The sequence below is a fragment of the Myotis davidii genome, unplaced genomic scaffold (genome assembly GCF_000327345.1).
Source record: "Myotis davidii unplaced genomic scaffold, ASM32734v1 scaffold415, whole genome shotgun sequence".
NCBI lineage: Eukaryota > Metazoa > Chordata > Mammalia > Chiroptera > Vespertilionidae > Myotis > Myotis davidii.
Genome location: NW_006287951.1, coordinates 799,365 through 806,092, shown reverse-complemented (window position 1 = coordinate 806,092; position 6,728 = coordinate 799,365). Strand labels below are relative to the sequence as shown.

The window sequence follows — 6,728 nt, the reverse complement described above, 5'->3', positions numbered from 1 at the left end:
AAGGTCATATTTGGTATCTTTTTTATTTATTCCTCATCTGCTATAAAGTATTATTTCAGAGAAATGTCTACGGCCTGATGCTTTTTTCTCTTTTTCTTTGCATGTATCTTTATTGAGAAGATTCTTTAGTCCAATTCAGCTCCATCATTCTGTGTTTTTGTTTTTTTGTGTTTTTTTTTTAATAGTTTTGACTTGTATTTACTGAGTGTTTTCAACTGATTATGCAGGTTATTATTTAGCTTTAAGTTTTAATATATTTGGTGGATTATTATATTTCTTCTCTTTGTCTTAGTCTCTTCATCAACAATATACTTGTCATCCATATGTTGAAAATAACTGTCTTTAATTTCATCATCAACTCTATTTGTGGTAGTCATCTTCAGTATTTAAGCCTACCACATTTGAATCATAATTCTAAGCCTACCAAATTGGACCCATAATTCCTGATTTGAATTTTATGTTTCTGACTCACCATATCTAATGTTCTTTTGAATTATACGGCTTTATAAATGACCTATCTTTCTTCCATACAGCTCCCTTACTGTGTTATTTGCCATGTTAGCATTTATGCTAATTCCTATGCTGCAGGAATAAATCACCAACCCTGAAATCTCTGTAGCTCCAGGAAACAAAAGTATATGTTTCTCATGTTACAAATTCATCCCAAGATGACGTGTGCTCTGCTCCACGCAGCCACGTGGTGATCCAAAGCTGACGGAGCCCCACTGTTATTTACCAGCGCCATCAGGGAGTTGCCCCGTTCTCAGTCACAACACTATGATTTAGCTTTTCTTACTCATTGGCTGGAAGAAGTCACTTAGCCCACCAAACTGTCTGTGCCTGCAAGGAGAGGAGAACCAGATATGAGTGAACATTAGGAGTTCCTACCAGAGAGTTTATGGAATCAGTGGTTATTTTTCAAAATTGTTTTGAGTGTATAAAGCAGATACTATCTCAACTTTACCTGTGTTTTTGGTGCTATAATTTTTTTCAGATGTATGATTCTTCTCTTCCTGTGGTTTTGTCAGGATCTAGAAGTCAGAACGTAGAATATTGTGCTTTAATTGTAGTTAATGTATTATAATAGACTAAAATAAGATTTATATTATATAAAACACTTACAGACATCTTACATCGTTTTCCAAGATTGAATACTAGCCATTTGTCTCCTACACCTTATTGGGTATTCTCATCACTCCCTGATTTATTTGAATTGAAGGATCATCTTTTGATACTAAATTTTCATTTTTTAAAAAATAACTGCTAAGGAAAGGCATTACCTTTTTTTTCTGAAATTTCTTTACTCTTTACATATATTTAACCTTCAAGTGAATTTTAGAATCATTTTATCAATCTAAACTAATATTTCTTTAAAAGATGTATAAAATAGATTCACTTCATCAATATTATGCATGATTAGTAGAAAGCCTTAGATTTATATTTTGAGGACTCAGATTCCTGGGTTCTAATCTCAGCTTTGCCACTTAATAGCCATTTGACTTGGGAAAATACTAGGCTCTATGTCTCAATTTCCTTAACTGTAAAATGGGGATAATAACATTGTCTACCTTTTATGAAGATGAGTTGAGTTAGTATTTGTAAAGCTCTTAGTACATAAGAACTTTACCAAACACATACATGGTAAGTTTTTGTGTTAGCAAATTGCTGGAATACAATAGAAATGTGTGTGGTTTTTGAGTATACTGTATAAAGAGAAATGCAGTTTTTCACAGAGGAGAGAAATAACAGCATGCGCGAATGTAGGCGGGGTCATTTTTTCTGGTGTTGGTTATTAGGGTGGATGGCCTGTCACTGTACCTCATGTGATGTGTGAGGTCATCCAGGATTAGAGCATTAAAATTCCGTCAGGGGACCCATGTATTCTTGGGGAAAGGCTACCCAATGCCTATCCTCAAAGCATTGATCTTCACAGTAGAACTCACCTCTAACAGTCTGTAAGTACTTGGACCTAGCAAAGATAAACTTTGGGTTGTGATTTTTTTATTTTTTAGCCCAAGATAGTAGTTCATTAAAAAAAAATAGTGTGTGCAGGCTGTCATACATATTATTCTGAATATTTTACTTTTGTGTATGTTTGTTAGGGTATTCTAGAAATTTTATGATTGCAATGTTGTTTGAATGTAGATTTTTTTAAAAATTGGACTTTATATTTGAAGAATAATGAAATCTGCAAAGGAATAGCAAGATCTGATAGTGTCTGTTATAAATAATGTTAAAATATGGAGATGTGTGAACTGAAATGAGTGTATCTACTATTTACATGGCCAACCAAAGCATCATATGAGTCACCTCATTTTAAATGTTAAGAATCCCTTGCCTTCCGCTGAAATGGCAAGTATAGGAGATGAACTATTATTGCAGTGCTAGCACAGAGCAATATACTTTTTTTATTACAGAATCAGGGAACAATCCTTTGAGATTCGTATTTGTAGTAGAATGGAGTGAGTTTTATTGATTTGTTATTTCATTTAAGACATCATTTTGCCCTCTTGCTCTCTTGTAGTATGAGTGTTCAATAAGTAATATATTTTTTTCTTGTCCATTTGACACCTAAGAATTAGTTTGGCCCAAAATAAGCCCGGTGTTTCCACGACCCACTGTCTGGCTTCTTTGCTGATTTGCATAAGAGCTGTAAGAACTGGTCTTCTTAATGGTTTTATGTGATGTGAATTCAGGTTGTGATATCACGGGTCTGGGATCACTGGCTGAATGCCCTTCATGAGTGTAATGCTATGGACATGTGCTTCTCCTATTGTCCCTGGCTGACGTGCGATGGTGGTGGCAGACCCTGCCTGTTGTGTGTGCCTGGTAACGATCAATCAGATCCACCTTGGAATGATGATCAGTGGCTGAGCCTGTGAGGCTGACAGCAACCAGATGTAAAAGCAACGTTGCAAGTAAGATGCTCATTTCATGGTCTGGTTCAGACGGGAGCATGGCTGTGACACATTTTCGCAATCAGGGAAACAAATGACAAGACGTGTCTTCCCAGAGAGGGTTATTTATATATATCATCAGTGATTCCTTTTGGTTTAATTAGAAATATGAGCAACATCACTTTTAGATGGTTTTAGTAGGCCTAAAGCAGGAGGGCAGAGGATATGATTTTAAAGGCATGTAGGATTTCTGCTGGTTCAGACTTTTACTCAGAATAAAGTTAGGAAGCATCCTTGGTCATCTCCTGAGGTTCACGTCTCTGTGAAGCTGCCATGTTCTGTGGTGAAGCAGCCTAGACGGAAATGAATTAAATGGGAAGGATCACACCTTTTCTCCTGTCAAGATTTCCATTCCCCCATCTTCAAACCTTTCTTCAGGTGGGAGCTTTGATTTTATGGAGAAGGGGATGTGACTTGCTATGCATGGACTGCATTAAGCTTAGAGCTTAGATTTTTGCTGTCAGCTGACAATTTCTTGGGAAGAATATGTTCATTTTCATTCTTAGCATCTTTCTTAGTCCTCCTGTACCACTCTTATAAGAACACACTTTGCTGTACTCTGTACTTGACCCCTAGCACAGCTTGACCCAATTGGAAGAATAGGATTGAGTACAACACATGTACATCTCTTCAAAGATGTATCCGTAATGGAGGGCCTCTCTAGGAGCCTCCTTATTGTAGAGCATCCTTCATTTCCCTATACAGGTAGCCAGTGTTGGATTTCTACTTGAGATCTCCAATTTAACCTGATTCTTAAAGGGGCCCTGGCAGTATAACTTTAAAAAAATAATGTATACTGTTCTTCAGTTCCCAAATAGCACTTTTGAATAAAACATACATTTTGAAGCTACACAGTGAATTTGAAATAATTCTCATTAGCTGTTTAGTTGTTTGTTTGTTAATCCTCATGCAAGTATATTTTTCCCATTGATTTTTAGAGAGAAGAAGAGAGGGAGATAGGAAGCATCCTTAGGAAGGAGAGAGAGATAGAGAGAGATAGAGAGAGAGAGAGAGAGAGAGAGAGAGAGAAAGGAGAAATATTGATTTGAGAGAGACACATCAATTCGTTGTCTCCTGAATGCACCCCAACCGGGGCTGGGAATCAAACCTGAAACGCTCCATTGTGTGGGTTGATGTTCTAACCATTGAGCTCATGGTCCTATAATTAGGTTTTAAATATATAAATACCTTAGATCATGGCTCCAACATTAGAATTCTTTTTTAATTACTCAAGGGACTTAAAAATAGATGCTCAAACATGCCTGGTAATGCAAAGCAGAGAGGGCAGACAGAAAATGCACATTCAGGTATTAAGGAAGAAATCATTATCTTTGCTGTGAATATCCACCTGTATTTCATATGTTGTTTACCAATATTTTAAAGGTCTACACATCTTCCCAAACTGTGAAGACATTGAAGTAAAAAGATAATTGAAATAGGGACTGTTAGTAAGAGGTCTCCAATGCCAGGTCAATAAGTATTATAATCATCTATTATTTTTATTAATATTGGTTTACAGATACTATTTAGCCATTAATGGGCTCTTGGTCTTGCCTTGGGTTCCATGTTTATATTTGATGGCATTTATTGTTTGTTTCTAATCTAAAAGATCTATAGTCATGCAAAAAAACTTTGGAAAATATAGACAACAAAATATTAATGAAAAGCACTTGTAATGAAATGATATATGATGGCATTTGCTTCAAAATAATTTTGGGTGGGAAATGAGGAGGGGTCTTGATGCAACTATATTGGCCATGAAAAGTTTCAGGTACCAGAAGTTTATTGTGTTTACTTTAATTCTTTATCCTTTGAAAAGCTCTATAAAAATTGAAAAGAAAAGAAAAATCCCTAGTCCCACTTTTCAGAAATAACAATTCCCTCTGCGGTACATATGCATATTCACAAAAACCATACTTACCACTTTCATGTACTAATACTTTATTTAAACAAAATTGGACCACCCGTTGGTGGGGTGTCCAAAACAGTCTTCAGTGGAGACTGAGGTTGCGCTTCTGAAATGCCCTTGGCAAGCTCATGTGCCGAGTGTCCATTTGAAATCTGCTGGGTTGTCATTGGATGGTCAGATTGGGTAAGTGAAGCCATGGTAGTTCTCTTACTCATTTGGGGAGATTTGGCTCCCAAACACCTTTAACTGCTATGTACACTGACACTACACTGTGGTTAAAACTTAGAATGTGCTTGTTTAGACACAACTTAGCTATTTTCTGTAGGATGGGATGTGGGGGAAATATTGAAAAAGCAGGGGAGGTTACCCCTCTGTAATCCTCCCTTCCTTTATACTATTCCCTCTTCCTCCTGTTAGGGTCACCAGAGGAAAGCACAAGGCCAAAGTGGTAAGGGATTATACATTTATTAGGTCATCTGGATACCAGATGGGCTGAGCCCTAAAATGGCACCAGCACCCAGGGACAGGGAGTCAGAGATTTTAACACTAGAAAGACTGAAATTTAGTATATACCTATATTGCCCAAAAGCCGTCAAAATGACTGCATTGTGAAAGAATAACTAATGTGCAAAGAAATTTGTTTAAAATTAATTTTTAATATTTTTATATTATTTCCAGTTATATAACAAGTTATTTGACATTTCTTTCATGAATTTAGGGCGCAAAAGAAATAAAATATTGTTCATAACATTTCTTCCACAGCCTGTATATGGCTCGACAAGTTTCAGAACAACATGTTCACTGAGAAGCATTGATGATGGTTGTTGTTCATCTTTCCCCAAATAAGGAAAACCATTCAAAACATATTTGCTACTAACATCTGATGCAAGCCAGAATTTGATGCCAAATTTGTTGGGTTTATTAGGCATATACTGTGTAAACCTGCACCTGGCTTTTGACGGAAATAATTGCTCGTCAACTGTTACATTTTGCCCTGGTTGATAGCAAGCTTGACTATTTTCAATGAACTTGTCCCATATTTCCGAAACCAAGGCAAACTTATTTATTTGTAGGTGCCTACTTCTTTTGGTTCTTTTATCAAAACGAATAAATCGTAGGATTTGCTTGAACTTTGCTCTGGCCATAGTTTTTCTAAAAAATTCGGGACCCTACTTTGCTGACGATAAATGAGTTTTAAATTTTTTGCCTCGTAGGCTCCACGAGCATATAAAATCCCAATAAATGCATGTATTTCCGGTAATGTTGTTGTCCAATCGTTCCTCAAAATTCGGCGGCCTTCTTCTTCTATGCACTTTTTTAAAAATTTCCCCAAGCAGTCAAAATGACTGCTCTCGGGCAATATAGGTATAACACATATATATATACCGGAAATGAAGGAGGGGGAGGTAACTACAATTATTAATAAATGCATTTATATGTTGTATAAAAAGTCACAAAATTCTTAAGAAATTCTGTCATTATATACATCATTGTTTTTCTAATTGAAATTAAAAAGCAGTCAAAATGACTTCCTTGGGCAATCTAGTGTTAAAGGAGTCTTGGTGGACTTTTTCTGGGTGGAGAATTATCTGGGAGGGTCCAGATCCTAGGAAGGTCCAGAGGGGAAGTATAAATGGTCTTAGCAAGTGGAGTGTGGTCTTAGCAAGTGGAATGTGGTCTATCACTTCAGTTATTTGATCAAACCTCACACTCCAAAAGAAGCTGTGGAGGGAAAACTGAGCAGGAGCTCAGAATGGTTTAACTCAGACTGTAAGGAAGGAGAGAAATGGACTTCCACCTGCTTCCCCTTTCCCTGGCCCCTTCAGGTTTCTACCCCCAGCCCAAGCCTGTGCCAGTTTCAT

The 6,728-nt window shown here is 36.8% G+C and overlaps 1 long non-coding RNA gene across 1 annotated transcript in view; it reads right to left on the bottom strand.

Annotated features, from left to right (window-relative positions):
• LOC102769298 overlaps positions 1-6,728 on the bottom strand; it is a 30,294-nt gene that overhangs the window by 15,156 nt on the left and 8,410 nt on the right. The window contains exons 2-3 of the long non-coding RNA XR_435465.2: positions 965-1,031; positions 737-840 (exon numbers count right to left, since the gene is read on the bottom strand). This is a non-coding gene — a long non-coding RNA (uncharacterized LOC102769298). The remainder of the gene's footprint in view (positions 1-736; positions 841-964; positions 1,032-6,728) is intronic.